The following is a 23435-nucleotide window of genomic DNA, read 5'->3' as shown; positions in this document are numbered from 1 at the left end:
TCCTCTTTTGCTTTCTTGCTTTCAAATCTGAGCCAAATGATGGATTGGACTGGAGGACCTTCAGTTTTTGTTATCAAATTTTTCTGTTTCAAGGAGTTAGCTCTTTTTTTTTCCCGTTGGCTGCTCTACTGAAGCTGGATATTGAGTAGACGAGTGTAAAATTCTGCTAAGCTACTGTTTCCAGAATGTCTGAAGCTTTGTCCCTTTTGCTGTGATGTAACATATGAGCAACCTAACACCAAAGTACTCACTAATTTTGGTTGTTTATTTAAAAGTGTTTTGAATATAATCAAACATAACTATTGTTTTGTTATACTCCTGGAAATGGGAGAGACCATAGTGGGGACACGGAAACATTCTTCTGAATACACATAACACTTTTGCTTATTTTGAGGTAGAGGTTGGTAGCCTTCCTAAATTAGCATTCCGTGGAGATCCTTGCTGTCAAAGAGGAGAGAAAAAAAGCAAGAAATGTTTACTATCATGTATTGTGCTTAATACATAGGCTTCCTGTATAACCCAAAAGAACTTCTCCAATCTTTCTGCTTCCAAATCTAAGCATCATAATCCCTCAGATCTCCAGAGAGATTACTGAGGAAGACAGTAAGGCTTCTTATGGTTCACAGTGTCCTCATAGTCTAAATAATTGTGATTAGAATTTCTTACAGCTACGTCTTTAGTGTTTCTTGAGCTCTTTGTGAAAACAAAAGGGATGAATTTCCCTTTTAAAAGAAAATGTTGAGCAGTCTCTCCATTGAATAGGCGACATAGGTGTTTCTATCTGCCAGCTGCTGCTTTAGAGGGAGGTGGCAGACGTACAGGATGTGTGTTGTGTTCAGAGGAATGTACTCGAGGTCAGTTTGGCAATCATCCACTGCTGCTGTGCTGTGTTGAGTCAGCTGGAGTATTTATATCCCTTTTTAGCATCACTTCTGATAAATCACAAATGTAGATGTCTTTGCTGTGACAAACACGTGTCTTAAATTTGAATGTGATAGATTTCTTCTGAGTTGGGGAGTGGATGCATTTTGGAGATCGGTTGTTTTGGATCATGTAGGACTGAACAGAAAATCTTTTCTGGGGTGCTCTGTCTTCATTCTGTAGCTTCCAGGTATGAATGTCACAACTTATTAAAGTTTCTACTTGTTATGGAATAGAGGGACTAATTAACAGCTGAATCTGAAACCTTTTAGACTACAGATTTTACTATATTGTGTCCCATGATAGTGTAGGATTGCCTTAAAATTAGATATTAGATTACAATTTACTGAAGCAATGGAAACAGACTATTTCAAGAGCCAAAAAAAAAAAAAATTACCTGTTTTACAATGTAACCTTAATCACTTGTCATAAAAAGCTTAATGGAAGCTTAAATAAAATAACATAAGTTTAAATAAATGACAATGTAATATATGATATGATGTTACTGAATTCTAAGTATTTGGTAGTCCAGATGAGTACGTGCTCTTTGCAGACTATTGGATGCAGGTGTTTTCCTGTTGATGACAGCAGTCACTCCTAATGGTTATAGTGCTGAAGTCAAAGGTAACTCTGCAAAGTGAAAACCACAATTTTTCTTTCATTAATTTCTGTTCAGCTATTACTTCCTTCTACAACCTGAAATTTCAAGAAGAAAGAGCGTGGAAATTTAATGTTTCTGCTGTTAAGGTTGCAGGAGGTTGCTAGAAGTAATATGACCAAAAAGATCATTATAATTCATACTGAGCTTTCAAATTATAGATTCAGAGCTTGAAGGAAAGGGTCAGAAGGGTTTCTGGGTGAAATAAGAGACAGTATTGAGAGATGATGATGTTTAAACTCCCATTTTTTCATGGGAATGCTGAGGATCTTTGCCCTGCTGGTATTTAGGAGAAAATGAGAGAGTGGTTGATTTACACATTATAGCATCAGGTAGCTTTCTCCTGAAGAACCATTGAAAAGAACTGTATTCTTCTTTCTCTTCTATTAAGCTGAGTTAGGTATAATGTATGCTTTTGATGATGTAGTTTTCTCATATTTATCTTCCCAGGATGGATTAGATATGCCAATTATGGTTCAGGGCTGGGTGTTGGACTATGTAGTCTCCTGTTATGTCTTCTGTTTGTGTATTTACAGAACTCTTATTGATCATTAAATATCAATTTTCTGATGTATGAGTTCTCACATTTAATGAAGCAGTAGTACAGTAGACACATACTCCCCTTTTTGTTAGAACTCTTGGTTCCTCCTGTTGTAAAACATATCATTTAGAGGAATGGACTTCTACAGAAGCTGCATGGAGTGGGTGGTGAGACAGGTGAGTGTCCAGCTGTCTAGAAAGCTGCTGGCATCATCCATGCCTAGTGCTACGGGATTTTATCTAAGAGTGTGTTTGCTTTTATTGAAGCGTGGTGGAAGTTGTCAAGTCTTTTTATTCTGCCTGAAAATTCTCTAGTAGCATTTCAATAATATTACAGTCAATGCAGAAAAGAGTCAGGAGCTTTTGGCAGTCAAGGGCATGCTTGTTTCTGTGCTGAATTTTGCATGGTGCAAATATGTAGCAGTAGAAGGGTTGGAGGCCTGCTGCTGAAGTTGGGTATAAAAAGCAAAAGGATGAGAAGCAAAAATGGAGGAACAAATTACATGACCTGTCTTGTTTACAAGTTCCCTGCTGCAGGAAAATAATAACTCAGTACTAGACAGTTTATTACTGTGAAAAAATAGTGAGGCTACAAGTGGAAGTAACTTATAGAAAGCCTTTCTGTGAATTTATTCATGTGTTTCTAGTTCTTCACAAACTAAAATACAGGACTGCTCTTCTGCACTGAGTGACAGACATTCTGCATTGCCAGAGCTGCTCATTATTTTCTTAAGGAGTGAGGGTTCCTAAAAGGCCTTAAAGGTGAGACAAGAATATAGCTTCCATAATGTGAAATAGAAAATAGCTATTCTTGACGGTGCTGAGACAAGCAAATCCTGATGTGTAAGGATTTTTTTTTCCTTTTAAAGAAATATTTTAAAGATACATTTCCTTTGACATAGGTGCCCACTCACACAATCTGCTGTTAGTATGTGTTGAAATACTTTTCGTTGCTTATTTCCTGAGCTATGTCACTAAGTTATGAAATTCAGAACTTCCTTTTACATAGAAAGAGTTGATAATGCTCATTCTTTGTCCAGTTTAAGGATTGCCTCCTAGATAACTAGGCTTACTTGCACAAAATCACTGGAATGTAAGGATTTCTGCTTGTGGCACTGGCATTCCTATATAAGGCATGGGTAGCTGTAAGTAAGTGTCTTTTGTTTTTGTGGTTTTTTGGGTTTTTGTTTGGGTTTTTTTTTGGGGGGGGGGTTAAATTTTCCTTTAATAGTTTACTGGTTTTTAAGTAAATATATATTCTCTGGGAGAGTCTCAGAAATATTTGAAAATCAAGATCTGCATAGTTTTTCTCATCCTAGCCTGTAGCTGATACGTGTATAGATCTCTCTTAAAGAATTAGAAATCAGCAGGAGTCCAATAATTCTCTGATAGCCTGTGACCAAACTTTTCTGTGCAGGAGTGGATCTGTGGTCTAGATCTCGTTTTTCTGCTGATATCAAAAAGAAAGGTTGTTTCTTGCTGTTGTTGAGGACCAAATCATCTGCCAATGTCCAAGGGCAGTTGCACTAAACCGAATTCTCATGGCTTGGATAAGCAGCAGCAGAAGCAGAACAATAATGTGTTGATTCAAGGCAGTTACCCCTACAAAGAGAAATAGAGGCTTGTGACCTTTGTCATTGCACACCATGGACTTGTCTTCGAATTTGAACTTAGTTTCTGACGCTTTCCTGACCTTTCCTTCCTATTTTTCTGTCACATGCAGTCTGAGAATAGTGATGATCTTTGAAATTATGGATGGAGACAAGGGGTGAGTGTCACTATGGCCCCCCCCACATCATTACCTTGCAGTGCATTGCCAAAAGTTTTGTTTGCCTGAAAGCAAGGTTTAGGTAATACTTATATTTACTAGAGTGCTGTTTAAATATATAAACATGTATTTATAGATATATTTATATACATCAAAATACAAAATATATCCTAGCTGTTTAAAATGAAAGTACAGGCAGACTGGATGGAAAATATTTCATTGCAGTGCATATATACACTATATGTACAAATTTGCACTATATTGTATTCCTTGAGGAATACTGAAATGCAGTTAAGTATCCATCCCTGTTGGTACTGCATTCTTTTGACTCATTTTTCTCACCAGTGCAAAGACAATCAAAACTTCAAAAGTGTCTCTGGATTTTTTTTTTAGCGAGCAAGATCAGTTTATTAGTTCTGTTTGATGCACATGTGTCAGTCTTGCTCATTTCTCAGAATGTGTGGAGTCTTTCTTTGTAGGTATGTCTTGATTTATGCTGTTTTATTTTTTTTCCCTTATCCTTAGGTGTAGTAAGTGCAATTAAAGGCAAGCTATGGAAAGCCGAGGCCTTTCAAGGTACTGCAGTGACTCACGTGCTAATATTCTTTTCTGTTTCCTTGTAGCAAAATAATAAAATTCTTGCAAGATCCCCCTTTTTTGCATTATATGTTAGTAGCAGTAATAATACAAGCCTTCACGAGGTGCTTGCTGCCAGTAATATTGTACAGCAATAGGCTGTACTAGGCTGATTACTGTTACTGAAAATAATCTGAAATAGAGATAATAACCTGCTGTATGCCTCTAGTGCCATATGTCTGTCATGAGTCCACCTGGAAGCCCTAACTGGGACCAAGACCCCCAGTATTCATCAGAATTTTCTAAACAGTTTCTGGCAAAACCTCTTTTTCCTTTTTTTCTTTCTCCCCACCCTCCCCACCATTCCCCCAGATGTGAAACTGGTTGCTTATTCTTGTGGGAGGAGGTAGACTGCAAAGAACTCTCTGAGCCATTGAGATATAAATAAAAATAAAACCCAGGAGTATTTTGGGTGGCTCCAGTGGAACACATGGCTACTGTTGGCTTAAGTGGCCCTGTAAATTTGGGTTGTGAAAAAGCTAACTCTCTTGTGTGAGCTAGCATGGGAGGTAGGTGGAATTTTGAAGTTTTGTTGGTGTAGTCTTGTCAGCTACCAGCAAATCCCGTGATGCTGCTTTTCCTTCCTCTTGTCAGTAGAGCTGTCAGCTGTGGACATGGAAGGAGCATGCTCCAGGTTTGCCTTATCAAATACTCTCCAAAATGAGGTTTCTTTAGATGGCTTCCTGCTCTGCTGACCTTCTGGCTAGAGAAAAGCAAGGTGTATTGTAAAATGAATGTGTTGTTCTGAAAACTGGTACCGACTGCCCAGAAAAGTGCTTGTTTGTGTTGGATCTGGCACAGATGTCTCCAGAACTCTGAAACCTCTGGCAAAGCGGTGCTTGATGAGTTTGGAGAGGAATTTAAATCAAAGCAATGTGTGTTATATGAGTGGATCTGCTAAATGCATTTTAAGAATTTTTTCTGCATTCTTTGCCACTAATAAGTTATCCACCTGCAGTGGGCTAAAGCATGACAATGCTGATGTAATAGTACTGCTCAAATAGCACTGCTCCTGCTGTACCTCAGATTACCTCTGCAAAGCCTAACTTCAAGTTCTGGAGTTATAACAACCTTTTGTCTTTGCAAGTTTGATTGATGAAGTATGAGAGCTTCCTGTATCTGCACAGAGGAGACAAGCACACTGAATGCTGTAATGTCGTGAGTTACTTCATTGTGGTAGCATCGGTTTCTCTGCGTTTCCTTACTCTCCTACTGTTGTTGGTCTTTACTGTGGGATAATTTATAGAGGAGGGAATGTACAGGCCATTCTTCTCCCAGAGATAGCATTTCTATCTTTGTTTTGCCAGTTTTGCCCAAGAGCAGTCCTTCAGTTCCTATACAGACTTTTCGGAATTCATTAGTGAAGCCTAAGGAGAAAGGAAAGCCCCGTGGCCACAGTTCCCACCCATGTGCTGCTCTGATGTCTGTTCTGCTTTCACTGGGAACTTAACTGGTAAATAAAAAGCACAGCGCAGAACCCCTGGGGTTGGGCTCTTCCCCAGAGCTGGATTTACTCTTGCATTGCTCAGAACCACGTCCAAAGAGCTGTCTGTGATCTCTCTTTGAGCCTTGTGAGTCTGAGCTTTGGCTGGCTCAGCTGTCAGACGCTGCATGTCAAACCTAGGAGGCTGCTGCTTTTCCATGGAAACACTCTGTGAGATTGCAGAAATAATCAGGCATGTCTGGTGGTTGCTGTGCCCTACTGTTGAGTGCTTCCAGACAGTGAACTGAATTGTCCTACCTTGACACACTGAGTTTTCAGCTGAAATCTGCTCTACTTTTGTCATCCCTCTTGCTTTTTTTTTTTTTCTTGATTGAATGCATTAGTGGGACAGCTTATTCTGTTGTTGTGAGGCAAGGCTCTTGATGTTGGCTTTCCATTTCTCTCTGTTCATGCACAACTTGCGAAACCAAATCCATCCCTCTTGCTTCTGGGTAGGTACCATCAGTGTGAGCTCTCTCATGCCTCGGATGTGCAAGGCCTGAGCTGCAGTGTGCTCTTGAGGGAGCCTGTGCAATCACAGATTCTCCTAAGTAATCCTTCTGTGCACTACATTTTGCTGCTGACATAAAAATAATTCTGTGTTTACAATATAAAATTCTGTTAATTAGCTGTGTCTTTATTATCAGACGTTTCCAAGAGTATTTTCTTTACTAGAGGAAGGGGCTCAAATCTAGAGCCTTTGGATGGGTGGATTTTCTTGAAATTAGATTTTACATCATTTTCTTTCCATAATACTTGAACATTATATTTATCAATGTGCCTGGATAACTCTAGACATGCTTTAGTATTGGCTTTATGATGAAATGATGTCTTTGCTACAGGCATTACTAACTGGAAGGCACTATTGATACAGCTCAGTGGCAGAGGAGCCATAAACTGCTCGGAAACTAAAGCAATTCTGGTTTATGGAATGTGTTCCAGTGTATTGGGCTGGTGCTGTGCCTCATCTGAAAATAACTATCTTTGGAGAAATAACAGTAAATGTCTTGTTTCTTACATTTCTATAAGGCATTCATTTTCATAACTTGAAAGTTATTCTGGAGGACTGCCTATGAAGGAAGGGTAACTTTCAGGCCTGTGCACCAAGCAGGTCACTAAGATGGCCTAGTACAACTTCTATCCGTGTTTCTTTGTTGTCCTTTAATGATAGTTGCCAAAAATAAATGTCCACAGGAACAGCTGTTGTAACATTGGAAGAAGGATTGCTGCAGTGGATGGAGACAGTGTCATTGAGCTGGTGAGAAGGAGAGAGCTCATCTCCCTGCTGCAAATCCCCCTTCTGTAAACAGTAGCAGTTTGGAAGGGAAAGGTTCATCACTTGGAACGCTGACATCATGTGAATCAAACACTGGCTGTAAGAACAAAAGCAAAACAGCTGCCCTTTCTTCCATGCCCAGCACACATCTCCTCTCAGGACACCCTGTGAAAGAAAAATAAATGCCATAGTCTTGCTTCTTGTGACACTGAGGAGCACGTGCTGGTGTGAAACTGTGAGGCCTGAAATCGCTGGGGAAGTAACGGGAGTGCAGCTTGCCAGGCCTGAGGTCTCCTCAGCTACTGCTGAGGAATCATTTGCTGTCTGCAGGGCTCAATTCATTGCTTTCCTTCTGCAAAGCACCATGGTTTTTAGGAAAACAACCAGTTGAGGTAAGGCAGAAGAGGCAGTGGAAGTGTGGAAGCCTTGGCCCTTCTGCGCTTATCACAAAAAATGCTAAATCTTGGGATTTTGGGAAAGTAAGAGGGAATTTTGCAAATTTCAGCCTTTATACTTGCTTAAAAGAAAAAAAATATATGTAATTCTTAAAAATGTAGACGTCCTGCTTCCCTTAAGGTGAACTTCTTCAGTACTAGATGGTTTGGAGCTAAGGAATACATGACCATTTTGTCCCCCTGTGTTTGGCACTGGTAAGGCTGCACCTCGAATCCCATGCTCGGTTTGGGGCCTCTCAACTATAAGAAAGACATTGAGGAGCTGGAGTGTGTCCAGAGAACGACAGTGGAGCTGGTAAAGGGTCTGGAGCACAAGTCCTATGAGGAGCAGCTGAGGGAGCTGGGGCTGTTTAGCCTGGAGAAAAGGAGGCTCAGGGGAGACCTTATTGCTCTCTACAACTCCCTGAAAGGAGGGTGTAGCAAGGTGGGAGTTGGGATCTTCTCCCCGGTAACAAGTGACTGGACAAGAGGAAATGGCTTCAGTTTGCACCAGGGGCGGTTTAAATTGGATATTAGGAAAAAATTCTTCACTGAAAGGGTTATCAAGCACTGGAACAGGCTGCCCAGGGAAGTGCTGGAATCAGCATCACTGGAAGTGTTCAAAAAATGTATGGATGTGACACTTGGGGACATAGTTTTGTGTTGAATACAGTGATGCTGGGTTAACAGCTGAACTCCATGCTCTTGGAGGTCTTTTCCACCCTAAACAATTCTATGAGTCTCTATTTGTACTGAAGTTGATTTCTCTGTAGAAACAAAGGTGACACTATCATAGAGAGCAGATCAATGTTCTATTGTTTTACTTTGTCTGGCAGTAAACGTTGCAACTGTCAGGAATTACAAGCCTGTTTTAGTAGAACTCTAAAAAATGGTATGACAAATGGGCAACAACTTGAAAACATTCATGTCTGAGGCCTGACATGTCACTTAGTTGGTTTTAGTTGCAGCTTTCAAATCTTATGCAGACAATGGTGACTAACTGCTGTCTGTATGCCTCATTCTGATCTCACATAACTTGGTTTGGCTGAATAGATTTTTAAGTGGTCATTACCAAAAAGACCTCTCCCTTACCCAATTTGAAAAACATACATTTCTAAAACCCAGTTTCAGACTTCATCAACCTGAATAAAATGCCAAAATCTTGGTCTATCAGATAGCAGCTGAGACTGGAGAAGCTGAAGCACATGGTGTCATTGTTGTGAAAGACAGTCCTTTCAATGAAATCAATTCAGGACACAGGATGTTTATATGTTCTTTATTTTTCATTCATATCTTCCAGCTAAAACCAGTTTATTCCTAAACTTCCAGCTCTCTCTTAGCCAAACGAGAAGGGGAGATGACTAGATTTTCTTTTCTTTGTCCACTCCTCCTCAAAATCATTTTGAATGTGCTGTTTTCCTCTGTCCTTTTCAAGTAGTTTGAATAAAACTTTTGTCATATGTACGGAGGATAATTTTTTTAGTGTTGCTCCATATATGGTACCTACTGCTTCTGCCAAAGACTGTTGTGTGTCACATTGTCCCTTCCTTTGTGTGATGGCTGCTCCATGTAATTTATTTTTTTTTCCATTGTATCTGTGTAAAATCAGACCTAATAATGAAAGAAATTCCAAGTAAGAAGCTGAAATGGATTCTGACTGCTGTTGCCCTTCATTCTGCTAGCAATCCTCCTATAATGAGTACAGCTAGTTCTTGTTCAAGAACAGATGGTCTAAGGGTTTTTATGGTGCATGGAACAGGTTTTCCAATACCAAGATTGCTTATAATATTTCAGTAAACAACTTAATTTTTAAATACAAAGTTAGAATTAACATAAATCTAGAAAGTTGTTTTGTAGGAGGTGTCCCTTTCATGATGAAAAAAAGACTGAAACTGAAGTTGAATCCCTATAATTTGGAAGTCAATTTGCTAAGAAGTGTAATTGCTCCATTTTTTAACCCTGGAAATGCATAAACACGTAAAAATCTATAAATACATCAAAACTAATTTCTGAGTCACAGTCTTTATTTTTAAGAGGAAAAAGGAAATGCTACTGGTGCCTTCCATGACTCTTTAATGCTGAAAACTTTTTATTATTGACAATTGGCAAGTCAAATAAGATATTTGAAAATATCTTAAAGTCTTCCTGACTTTATTTTACTGTTGTTGCTGATGGAAAATTAGGTTTGGTGTCCATATAAGCTTAAGAATTTTTTGATGATGTAAAGATTACTTACTTAGAGGAAGAAAATGGATTGAAATTAGCAGCATGAGTCAGAATGATCTACTAGTCCTGGAGGGCAAGTTGGCAGACCTGGGCTTGGTCCTACGCCTGTCACCAGTATCCACAGTGCCCTTGTGAGCTCTGTGAGTTCCTTCTGAAATCTGGGTCCTCTTCAGCTTTCTGTGGTGGGGACTTTGGTGTGGATTACAGATACTCTTGTACTGTCAGCAGGGATGGAAAGGCTTCCAATGGTAATGCACCAGCAGTTCAACAGTGGTGTCTCTTACCAATGTGGACTTCATTGGGCTTGCTGCGAAACAAAATAAACATCCTTGTGCAGTGAGGACAAGGAAAACTGAAAATTTGGGTGGGAGGAGAGACAAAAGAGCTCCGTGCCTGAAACCACTTGCAGAAGAAGACGTGTTTTTGTGATGGTGGGGTCCAGCTCAGGGTTTTTCAGTCTTTTAAAGGAACAAAAAGCTGTTCTGCAGGACCAGCTAGAAGATTAAAGGTGCCATTAAAGGAGAAAGGAAACCATTTTCCCTTCCTCAAAAGAATAGTTTGCTAGACGTAAGTTAGCACGCAGGAACCTGAGGTCCAAATTTGGCTCAGCTTTAAGTAAAATTACCCACAGGTTTTTTGACACGCCATTAGTCATAAGTGCTGAGTGGTTTTGAGAGTGAGGGAGAGAAAGTTTGAGTGAGTCAAGGCTATTGTATATTCAGTATTCCAAACCATAAATACTTTGAGACTGTGCAACTCATCAGTATTTAAAGCCTTAATATGTTCTTTTAAAGCCCTTTTATTTTGCAGAGAAGATCGTTATCAGTTGGATGTGAAAAGCCACTTCCCTTTTCCCTGCAGACAGCATCAGTGGGAATTCTCTGAGCTGGTGCACACACCTTTGCTGTAGGTGTGGAGCTGTGCAGGGTCTGGCCCGGTGAGAGCAGAGGTTTCAGGCACACCTTTGATATATTAAAAAAAAGGCTTTTCCAGACACGCCTCTCCTGGCAGTGCAGCAGAGAGACAGGGCAGTTTTGCCTGCTGCTGAATCAGCATTGATCTCGGCAGATGCAGAGGAGATAAGCCTGACAGCAACCCTGAGACCAAAACAGAGGGTCTGTGCAGTTCTTGTTGAGCAATAGATTACGGTATCTTCAGGGGAGCAATTTCAAAGTCCGGGAGATAGAGATCAGGCAGCAAATGTTTCCATCGTGCTGAAAACAAACCCATTCAGGGGAAATAAGCCTGCCTAAAGAAAATCATTTTGTCAGGGGAAAAACAGATCCCAGCTAATTTCTCTGAGCGCTCTGTTTTAATAGCAAATAGCACTCCCGCTTAGCTTCACCTCCATCTCAGTGGGTGTTTTACCCCCTTTACTCCCCGCACACCGCGGGGAGCAGGCAGAGTCAAGGTTAAACCTGGTCACAGCTTTTGTTCAGGTGTCGTGCCTGCCTGCGAAGGCAGGTCACCTGCCAGGCATGCCCAGTCAGCCCTAGAGCCGGCTGTGCCTGCGCTCAGGCTTTGCGAGGCTGGAGCACAAAGAGCTCTTGTTGCCCCGGTCCCCGGGAGTTTCCCAGTGCTACCACTAGCTGGGGAGGACTGGTTACCATGGAGGCTGCCATCTGTTCACTCCCTGCTGGAATGTGATTATCCTCGCTGGGTTGGGAACCAGCAAAAGCAGGGGAGCGTGTGCTGTCGGCAATTATCTGCAATGGAGTGCGTTAATGGAAGGCTGGAATTAGCTAGCTGGAGGAGCACATAAAAGGATTTTACCAAAACTGTTAATGATTTCTAGCCAAGAGGAGCAAGCTTTTTGCAAGGTCGGTGCTAAATGCATTTTGTATGTAGGTAATTTTTAATTGATGTAGTGGCTTTAAGATTTGAGGATGGCAGCACCACGGAAATAATGCTTATTGTTGGGAGGGTGTGGGGGGATTGTATTTTAAGGATCTTTGTTTGTCTGTTGCAGTTCAAGCAGTTTAATCTGGGGTAGTTAAAGTAGTAAGTCAGAACAATAACTGGCAGAACTGACACAAATGGAGCAATTCATATCTCTTGTCCTTATGAAGTGCTGTTTGCTGCCAGATCTGTTTGATTTACATGTCTTTTCACGCTGATTGCTTTTTGTCTGAGTGATTTCTTTTTGGATGTGAAACGTGTTTGGTTTTCGTACTGGCACGAAGGGTGAGACGAGAGGGAAATGTTCGAGCAGAGCTGCTGATACAATGGATGTTTAGGGTGTTTTATGCAGTTTGCCCAGAGGAAGCAGCGTAAGGGAGGCAGAATGCAGGAGCAGGTTTTCCACTCCTCGTTCCCACCCTCTGTCCCTCTTTCTAACTCACCAACTGACCAAACATTTTGGACTATTTCTCTATAGAGCTTAATTGTACAGAGACTTAACATGAGTTTTCAGGATTCTCTGTTTTGATTTTCAGGATTCTCTTGTTTTCATTTAAAGGGGAAAATAAAATTAGAGGTATATCCTTGTAAGGTTTTCTTGTCCTACAAAATACTTTTTTTGCTGTGTTGTAGGAGCTAGGAGTATTAAATTTTTTCAAAATATATGCATGGTGAACATTTTAGTGCAATTCAGATTGCTGACTTAAACGAGAGACATTAAAATTTTGCAGCCCAAAAATGCAAAATGTTACTTCAGCAGATGTTCTTAGTGGCATATGGGCTTTCCCTTTTCAAATAAAGGTCTTAAGCTGCATTCCTCTTGCCAGAACTGCCATTTTTATTTGGTGCAGGGGAGAACACTACTAGAGGCTTTTAATTGTGTCAGTGCTAATTCAACCTCTCTGTCCTCTGCTTTTATCCACTGAAAATGTCAGTGCATTGGAGTCTGGATGGAAAGTTACTGATAGAGTTAATAAGTCATGATTACAACATATTTGACTAAGATAAATTTTTAACCTACAAGATGCTTTTCAAGTCTTGGTGCCTAACAAAAGTGTGTGTGGGAGGTTGAGAGGGTTTTTATTTCTTTGAGTACTTTAACTGTTTGTGGTGAATGAGCTTTTCTTGTGCTTGTGGGAGGCTGGTATATGTGCCTGAAGTCCTTTCAGACAGCATGTAACACTCTCATGTTGGTGGAACTGGGCAAGCACTCTTAAAGGAAGCTGCATCAACTTGTAATTAAAAAAAAACCCTTTTAAAAATTCCCTTCCTTCCCCAGAATTTAAATATTGCATTGCCTTTGAAGTTGGTGATTTATGCAAAACTTGCTCTTAATGGGCTGCAGTGGACTTGTTCCCACGTGCGAGTCTCACAGGTCTGTAATTGCATTGTCAGAAGGAAAGGGGCAGATTGGCTTTGGTGCTTGGCAGGAGATTAGACTTTTACCCTTCAGGTGTTATCGTGGACCTGCCGGGAGTGAAGGGCAGCCCTCCCAAGGTTATGCTGCTGTGGGATGTGTTTCTGCTCCCTGCTCTGCTTCGAGGAAGGCACACAGGATTCACTGTCACCGCGTGTGAATTATTGTCTCGTTGGCAAGTCTTCACGGAGAGCAGCAATCCTGTGGGCAGGAAGGTAATGGCTTGTGTACCCTTTCCGGAGGTGATTTCTCCTGATTGCTAACTGGGGCTGTGCTGAGGAGCCTGCTTTCCCACTGCCTCTGCTAAACATGTGTCAAGGATAAATAGGGGACTTTACATTCTGCACTCTCCAGCTCTTATATTCTCTGATGAGCACCATGTAAACATCCAAACAGTCTCAAGCTAAGAAATTTTTTGAATTTCTCTCTTGATTGGTCTATATGTGTCTGCTGGATACTTTCTAATTACTAAATTTTACTTTAGGTCACTAGGTCAGTGTTGATTTGTCGATACAGGATTTAAAGGCTAGACACTGTTTAATCCATTTGAGCATCTGGCCTTTCATAGTAGACATCCCATTTCCATGTAAGAGAGGAACTGTTAAATGTCTGTTGGAAACTAATGATTTTTTTTTTTAAAAGGCTTTTTTTTTTTTTAAATCTTTGGTAGATCATTACAAGTGGCTCTGATGTTTATGCTTAATGCAAACAAATGATTGCCAGTGTAATCTGCTACATGATCTCTTCCAGGAGATTTATTCTAAAATATGGGCTTTGGGGGCCAGCAGAGATGATGGGTCATCCTGAGTAGCAATTTCATTTGGGTTATTTTAAGAGGGTAAGCTAAACTTAGGTACATTATCTCCCAATAAAAGGGCATTTTGAATGAACTCTCAACTAAATAGTGTCTAGAAATAAAACCTAGTATATAATGGGGTCATAATAATCTTGTTTATAGTGTCTGTACTCACTAAGCTTTCAGGAAACGTGCCATTAAATGGTAAAATCCTGAGTCAATATATAAGAAAGTGGCTTGAGCATAAACGATCACAATTGTTTTCTTCGAACAGACAAGTCTTTCTGCTTTTCTCTTGACACATGACTGTGGAATGCTGTTTGACATGACTTGCATTTATTTATACATTGTGTCCGGGCTGCTGCCTGGTGGAGGTTTTAAACACGCTTAGTTTTCAATACACTTTGTTTTTGCTGTTTACTGGGGTATGGTGAACATTAAAACAAAAAACCCAAAAAAGCCCAGGCTCCTCACTGTCTCCTTACAGCAGCACGGCTGTTTCAAGGTTAAAGCCTGCAGCTCCCTCTGAAAGGCCAGCTGTTTCGGAAAGTCCTGGTGCCTGTTTACAAACTGTTCTCTTTGCAAGTCCCATGGAATAATGGAGTTCTCCAGACGCTGGATGTGGGAGGATAAACCTGCTGACACAGGCACTGCTGCTGTTGGTCTGTTTGCTGGGCCTTAGTAATGTAAACTTGCTGGTGCCTTTTATGCTTTGTATGGGTGGGGTCAAAATGCAGGCATTAACACTTTTTTTCCCCACGATGCTGGAAAGCGCTGTACCAGATTTTAGAAAACATCAAATTGGTTGAATTTGTTCTAAAGCAGATCACCATCCTAAACCTGTGCAGTGAGATGATGAGTAACTAAATGGGAAAGACTGGCAGATGAATTACATGTCTGTGAATTGTGGTAGGGTTTTTTTGTCTTTTCCTGAGGGGCTTGCATTTAGTCCAGAAGTACTTTTGTCCTTTCTTGAGGTTCCACCTTGTTAAGGTGTCTAATTGAAGGACCTGAAGACTCAGAGCTGTTCTGCAAATAGTTTCAGAAAATATTCCTCCCAGGTAATTGTTATTCAAAGTTGGAAGAAGAACAGGATGGGAAGAAATGACTGCATGCCAGCAACAGAATATCTTGAAGTGGAATTATTCCTTTTTTTTTGCCCCGCAGTTCATCCAGTTGCTCTTACCATATAATTAGCTGCTCATTTTAAGTATAAAAATACTACTTGGACTTATAAGAGCCATGGGAATTGTTTACTTTTTGATGAATATCTCAGCAAAGTAAGTCCTTGAGTGCATTTGGGAATGTGGAGATCAGGACTGGAAGGAGCCATTTGGTCCTGAGGGGTTTTTGTATGGGATTTCCCCACTGCCAGCCTCAGTCACAGGTAGCCATATAACTTACCTGTCATTTAGATGCTCAGCAGGCTTTTCTTCTGGCATACTGTGAATCACAGACTCTTACTGGCTATAGGAAGCAAACATTAAAGAGAGCTTTCAACTCTGCTAAATGATGAGTAGCCAGTGTTACCCTGTGCTTCAGAAAATGAACAGGAAAGGCTGAACTCATTGCCAGTGTCATGAGATCCCTGTCAGTAGAAAACTCGAGCAGGCACTTTGAGAAATGAATTCTGCTATCAGGATGATGCTTTCTGAGCTCAAGCCAGTCTCCAGTGCTTCAGAAGAATGGTAACCCAGGGCAGCCACATTTTGAATCGGAGGGAAGAATAGCCTTCCAGTCCTGGCAGATGGCTAGCAGAAGTGCTTTTCAAGTAGAACTGCTTTTCCAGCTGCTGACTTTGGAGAAACCTTCATGGCAGTTTTTGTGTACCTCTTCTTGACTATCTGTAGACATTTTCTGGCTTGTGCCTTCTTCAGACTCTACTTTTTTGCTGTGGTTTTTCCACTACCACAGATGCACTTTACCTTCATGGAGAGGGTGTAGCTGCAGCTAACCCTGATATTAAACGGTGTTGTAACTTGTCTGTTCCACTTCTACTTGTAGTAACACTTACCAAAGACGAAACAAAATCCACATTCAGCTACCCAATTAGGTGTTGCTGTGGTTATAGTTCTGAGTATCTGTTTTAAATTTGTTAGCTAAGATTGAAACAAAGGTTTATGCAAATCTTTTCAGCAAAGGCTTATGAACTGGCGATTGAGGCTGCAGAAGACCTGAATTACAGACTTTTCTACAACCAAGGGTTTTGTTTTGAAGGCATTAAGTAGTGCCATGGCTTGTGTGGTGTATTCCCTGGAGAGGTGTTGAACATAGCTGCTGTTTGAGTAGTAGAAGGAAAATTAGCTCAAGAGATTGTAATAGTACTTTAAAGAACAACTTGATTCTGTAATGAGTCATTGCTGCAGGGCAGGACCTGAACTTCTCACCTGGAATTTTTCTTCATCGTATCTTCTCCTCAGTATCAGCATCCTTTGTGTTCTCCTACACTGCTGTCCTATTTTCTAATGGGACACAAGCTAATATTTATTTTATTTTTTTATTCTCTTTCTTAAGGAGGTCACTGATGCTTAGGAAGATGAGTGAAAGCATGAAGTGTCTTTCTTGTGATTCAAAATAGTTTTATGGCTTCCCATACCATGCTTCTAGCAGCTACACTGAGATTGAGACATAGAATAAATAATGCATGCTCATTTTACTTGTTCAGCGTGGTTGAGTATTGTTCAGCTCTCTAAAATATCAAAAGGCTTCATAGGTTATATAAGAGATTACCTGTTGCCTTTCTTTAAAGATCCTGTGACACTTTTCTCTACAGCTGAAATAGTTCTCTGGCAGCTCTGTGTGTCAAGGCAGTTTCCAGGATGAATTCTGATGTCTGTTCTCTTCAGTAGCTCTTGTTCACGCCATTGCTTGGAGCCTTATGTTGCTGTTATGACTTGGCCACCCACTATAATGTAACTGGCAAGTGTTTCAGTCCCTTGGCTTGTCAAGATTTCTGTGTGTAAGTCAGTTTCAACTGTGGAAGCTGCTACAAACACTCTTAAAGATAGCTGCTATCAGCCAAAATAAATTCAAAGGCTCAGTGATGGAATAAGAGCTTTGCCTAAGAACTGAGACACAACAGTTAAAATCTAACATGATGAAATACTCACAGTTAGCAGTGTGAGCTCTGCTTGCCCGCAGTGAAGTCAGCAATGCTGCACCCCTCTGTTGTCTGCTAGCATCTTGTTATTTTGGGGAAATGCTCATTTTCAAATCTTAGTCTGGAACACTGTAGATGAAGAGCCTTGCCCACCAATTTTGCCCATATTACCACTTGTTTTGCAAGCTGTGGCCTGGTTAGGCCGTAAGAGACTGAACATTTGTGTGTGTGTGTTCATAAAGCTGATCTGATTGATTGTAAAATATAGTCTTTCTAAACAATTGAATTAAATTTTCCAGATGTGTCATTGATTTTACTGGTCTTATTCCTAGTGTTTCCCTGGTTTACCTGAAAGTATTTCAAATATTTCAAAATTTTCCCACTGTTGAAATATTCCGAAAACTGTAGAATGCTTTTTTAGTTGCTGCTTAACACAGGAGCAGAACTCCAGTTGGCAGCGGAGGTGTTTTTTGTGTATGTGTGTCTTCCATGGAGTGTCCTCAGCTTGTGTGAGCAGAAATGTGATAGTCCCTCAATCTGATACTAAACATTTTCAGTTCAAAACAATGCCCAGGACACAGTCATGATGAGAGGGAAAAGCCTCTCAGTCGGATGTGATCTACTTACTGTTCTTTGATACTCCAGTCTGTTCATCATGTTTTAATGGATTAAGATTTTCTTTGCACTGCTTTAATCCTGTTTATCACAAAATCAGGTGGTGTTCTAGAATTTCCTTCCATAAGAAACACAACAATGAAACCTGACTGTGTCTGTTTTATAGCTGGCATCTTCTCTGATTGCAGGTTTTTAGAGTTCAGAGATAGCAGTAAAGGAATTGTGGGGAAAAGCTTATTGATTGCTTTTGTGTTGAAATAAATGGTGAAAAGTTATTACTGGCTGGCTGATGAGGTCTGGTGTGTGGATGGCAATAATTTAAAGGAAATTACAGTTTCATTAGTGTGGATGTGGTCTCAAAGGCTATGTTTAACTATCAGCATCACTTCACTATATAAAAACAGTCACAGCTCTCTCTGATCTTTGACCCTTACTGCTGTAAAAGCTGAAATACACTTCTACATTCTCTTCTTTGTCACCACTGTCTGTATTTTTACCTTCCTTTTTTGAATGAATTTGGTTTGTTGAATTCCTTGTGATCACTTTTCTCTGAACACTTGACGTACACAAGGCTGGATGGACTACAAAAAAATCAGCACTATGTATTAATGGCAGGGAAGAAAAAACCCTGCAAAGAAGGGCCCAATTTGCTGACTGTCCTGTAAATACCAGATTAAATTGGCCCTAGCAGGACAAAGTAAGGAGACTACAGCTGTACGTATATTTGAGGCTGAAGGAAATAGCTGTGAACAGATAGTGACATTTTTTGTCCTAAAACCAATCTGGTGAATGATGTCCTTGCCCATGGAGGAGGGCTAGACTGCCTGGCCTCCAAAGGTCCCTTCCCATGCAAACCATTCCACACTTCCGTGGTATTTAGGAGCTGATGTGTTCTGGACAAAGCTCATCTGATACTTTCTATAAGGTGACAGGGAGGACAGAGCAAGGTGGAAGGAGAAATGTCTTGTGCTTTCAAGTTTCTCCTCCTCAGAAGGCATGAAGTCAGCTAAGGTGGAGCAGGTTAAAAATGCCTGTACTGCTGCATATTCTGTTTAAGAAATGCAAATGGGATTACCAGAGAAAGACTAAGCAAATTCATGGTGAACATGGCTTTCAGCATCTGGTAAAATACAGCTGCACAAACGCATCTGCTGACATGGGTGATCTATAAATTGATGCTGTAAGCCATGGGGCTTGTGTGTTTGATGCCTTCTGCAGTGGGTTACCCAAACATTTGCTACTGCTTCTTGTCAGATAAAGAATATCTGATTATTTTTTTAATCCTTTTTTTATCCCTGATCATATTTTGTGTACTCTTATCTACCCCAGAAGTGTATTAATGCATTCCACTCTGCTGTTTGTTGTGAATCCCCCATGCAGGTTTTATTAATTCAAACTAAGAATAATTTGTACTTTATTTTTAGTATCTAGCACTGCCTTAATTTGATTTTTATATGGAAGTGAAATCATGGTCACTGCAATCTGATCTGCTTCATTTGTGAGTCTGTTGTTTGGATTTTTAATGTGGAAGGGGTAATTTTAAAGTTATGAATTCAGCCTTTCACTGTACTGCTGAATCTAAGGAGAATTCTGTATGGTGGTCTTCCTGGCCTGGGTCACAGCCTTTTTTGGTGGGGTGCACGTGTGCTTTGTGTGTTTGTGTGTGACCAAAAGCTACCTTAACTGCAAAATGAGTCTATACTATTCTGCAAATATGTTAAATGATGTTTCATCTGTGAAGGTGAGTAAAAATGGATGGCACAAGAATATTAGGGTAGACCACAGGCTTTTTCCTTCTCCCTTTTTTCTCCCCCTTCCTTAAAGGAGGATATGGGTTTCTGTGGTACCAGCTACGTCATGACCTCAAGCTGTCAAGGTACCAGAGATGCCCTTCTGACTCTGCTGGTCTGGCTGTGTGTCCTGGCTGCAGGAAGGTGCAGTGGCAGGCAGGGACATCACCATCAGAGGTAATGCAGTCACTGGGGACAAGGCAGCAGCTGTGTGGGAGACAGGAGGCCTGAGGAAAGCATAGGAAGGACAAAGCAATGAATTTGCCACGAGAAAAAGCAGAGTCTCAGGATGTCTTCTCTTTGCTAACTCTTCTATTTGCTAGCTCTGTGTAGTGAAATAGAATGGATAACACTGTAAATAGTAATTTCTGCTTCCTAAATCATAAACCACAGGCTTTCCCTTTGGGGCATATAATACAGCTGAGCTGGAAGAAAAGAAAAAAAGGATGGAAAAATACTCATATTTACTTTCCAATTATGGCATGGTAATTGTTCATCACATCTACCTTGAGATTACTTTTCTTGCACCTCCTTGCATGTGAACCAGGAGAGCTAGGGAGGAGAGTGATAGATATTCCTGATTTTCACAAGTGGGAAGGGAAAATGTCCTTTCATCAAATGGATTTATTTCTGTTTGGGCTGCAGATCCAGTATCCCTTAGTGTTTCTTACCTTGTTGAGGGTCAGTTACCCATCTTTTTAAAGCTGTTTTTGCTTTTCCTTGTTGCAGGAGTCCTGAATACCCATTCCTAAACTTCCTCCTTGCCCAGCCCACTTCTGTGTGGACTTTCCCCTCCTCCCTCCTTTTCCTGGTGATCACTGGTTTCTGTAGGTCACTTCCTTAATATAGAATTTCTTCCCATCCTTTTATTCATTATATGCCTGCAAATCTTGAGTTGTGATATGGCTGTTTCTTCCTTCCTCACGTGCCTGTGGGGCAAAGCTTGCAGGATGCAGTTGAACAAGACAGCAGTATTAAATAAGTTGTGTGCTTTGGGTTTTTTTCAATATTTTTTTTTAAGCCATCCAGGCTTCCACACAAAATTACTTGTTACTGATTTTAGACTATCCCAAGAGTCACGAAAAGGACAGCATGTGGAAGGTCTGACAGAAGTGAGGGTCACTTTGGGACCCGGGTGTGTGGTGTCCTGTAGCTGATCCCATTTCCCTAAGAATAGCTGGGAGCCAAGTTGAACCCCTCTGCAGGCTACTGCCCAGCTCGTGAGAGGGGCTTTTCATAGCACCTCAGGAACTATTTGGGGATGACAACAAAGCATGCTTTTATTTCTGTCCATGCCCCAAATGCAGTGATTTTGAAGTACTGGGGTGTAATTGAGAAGAGAAAGGGGAGGTCAGTGTGAGTCAACCACAGCTATTTATGGGAGCCCTGTGAAAGGGGCCTTTCCCTCTTGGACTCATTGAGATGTCTATAGATCTTTGACATGGAAAAAGAAAGTTGGGAGGTGTTTCCATATTGAAATTCAGAAGTTCTCCTCCTGAATTCTGTGTCAGGGTGCAGGTGGGTTATGGATCCTTTGGCTGGGACAAAACTCCCTCTCCGTCGCTGACTGACACAACCTGTGCATCATGTTCTGATGCATCATTCTCAGCAAACCTTTTCAAACACTTTGTGCCTGAAGTGAGTCTGCAGTAAGGAGGAGAGAAGCAGAAGACGGCCATGTTGAGTACTGGACTGTGATTCACTGTCACATGAGCCAGTTTGGTTTTGGGGGCTGTATGTCACAGGGACATGCTGCTCATGTAGCTCTTTAATATTTAGTTCAGCTTTCCAGGTTTCCTAACAGTACTCATGTGACTTCCTTCTCAGCTTCATCACATTAAGAATATTCAAATGAGTTATGTACACAGTTTGAGTCCCCTTGTCTGCAAAATGGGGAAAGTACTGAGAAAAAGCTGCTGTTGTTTAGCCTGAGAAATGCATACGGTGTTTATCTGTGTAGTTATTCTGGTTATACTAAATGACAGCAACTTCTTATCTTGGTAGTATGACTTCAATGACACACTTACGAGAATGTTTTACTTAACTAGTTGTTCTCCATGCCTCCTCATCTGCCTTTTAGAGAAAATTAATAAAATGAACCTTGTTTTTAAATTAACTTTTCTTTAAAGTTCCTAGGCATGTTTAGGTGACAGGGAAGACACAGCTGCACTTCTTGGTGATGAATTTTCAACTAATACTTGCATTGTGCAATTTGCATGTTTCTGCTTTTCGAGTAAGCAAAGTTGGGCGTAGAACACTTGTGAAACCAGGGTAATAGGTTAATGAGATATTACCCTTCTAGCAGTTTAATCTCTTCCAAATCCCCTTATCTGCTAACTAATCAAATAGATATGGAACAATGAACATATTACCTTTTTTTAAAAAAGGAGGAGTTAAATGTGTATTTCAAAGATGGGCACTGGTGACTTTTTTATACCTGTTTTAATGTTTCTACTTCTGAAATGAAATAGGATCCCCGGTTTCCTTCATGTGTGTAAAATTCCTTCTTCCTGAGTGGTAGCAGAGCTGCAGTGACTCCTGTCTGGCCCCTGCTTTTCCCTGTGTGACCCCTTCTCTTCTCTTTGCTTGCAGTGGTCAGTGACCATTTATGTAGCTGCTTATCTAGAATACTTGCTTCTAAAAATAATTATTTTTTAGCTATTTGTCTTATTGTTTTCTAACCTACTATATTGTTTGTATGAAAGTTGAAAGCTATATTGCTGATCCAATCTGAATTTAAAATCTGGCATGTACTTGTATGATCAGCATTATCAGTGGTTTTCCTGGGTTGGAAAGAGTAGATCTGGCTGAAGAAAGGCTGGCAAAGCCCTCACTGGCAGATGGACAAACCAGACTCATGGGGAAAGTGGTTTGCTCCAAATGTGGGAAACTGAGCAGAAAATTTATCTTCTCAACAAAGGCTTTTCTGGAGAGATGAGGTGTTCTGTTATAAAGGTACTTCATGTGCAAGCCCAAGCAACCAGGGCAAGCTTTGAACTCCTGGAGATGAAATTCCAAAATACAAATACAACTTACGCATTGGAGTTCTTTTGGTTTGATTATGAAACCCAGTTAATGCTATTTTTTATTTTAATGATGCATTGAAGATCTGGGTGAATAAAATTTGTATGTCTCTTTAAGGAGCCTGGGATTACTTGCTAGAGTATCAGGGATGAGGAAACGCAACTTCCTAGCTCAGCAGTTTAAAATAAATGCTCAAAACAGAAAGAAAACTTGTAAATCTTGGCCAAGGTGCTAAAAATGTGTTCCATTTAGGTGTCAAATCCATACGCACCGAGCTTGCATCTGCTCATCTCAACACGAAAAATGCACCAAAGTGTCAAAATAACTGGAGGAAAGTTGGTTTTTTTTTTTTTTTTTTTTTTTTTTTTTTTTTTTTTTTTTTTTTTTTGCTGGTCTTGGCACTATCCCCCTGCCGTTCAACATGTGTAATAGAAAGGAAACAATTAGCTGCCCCTTCCAGAGGGCTGTCCCCTCAGTGACAAACAGATACTTACGGATTGTTTTGCAAGCGTGCTCCCCGTAACCCTTGGTGCTCAGCTCTCCAAGCAGCTCTGCAGAGCTGTCAGTGTGGGGACTGCGAGGCTGGAGATGGAAGGGGCTGCAGGGAGCTGTGGTTTGGAGCAGTGCAGTGCTTGAAAATGACCTCAGCTGCCTGCAATATTCTGATTCATGTTATCCGAATTGACAGGGCTGGATTTAAATCCCAGTTTTTTCTCCTGCTGAGATGAAAGGATCACATGGTGTGGGAGCTCTGAACAATAAAAGAAAGTTACTTCCCTTTCCAGTTAATCATTTTGCTTTTTGAAACTCTGTATTTCCTCAGTTCATAATTCACTCTAATATCTTTGTATT

General features: G+C 40.7%; 1 protein-coding gene across 1 annotated transcript in view; it reads left to right on the top strand.

Moving 5' to 3' along the window:
* The window catches only part of FGD4 (FYVE, RhoGEF and PH domain containing 4), a 100268-nt gene that overhangs the window by 25930 nt on the left and 50903 nt on the right, over window positions 1-23435 (top strand). The gene's annotated exons all lie outside the window — the stretch shown is intronic.

Source organism: Corvus hawaiiensis, chromosome 4 (assembly GCF_020740725.1).
Source record: "Corvus hawaiiensis isolate bCorHaw1 chromosome 4, bCorHaw1.pri.cur, whole genome shotgun sequence".
Classification (NCBI taxonomy): domain Eukaryota; kingdom Metazoa; phylum Chordata; class Aves; order Passeriformes; family Corvidae; genus Corvus; species Corvus hawaiiensis.
This window is presented reverse-complemented; position numbering and strand designations above follow the sequence as displayed.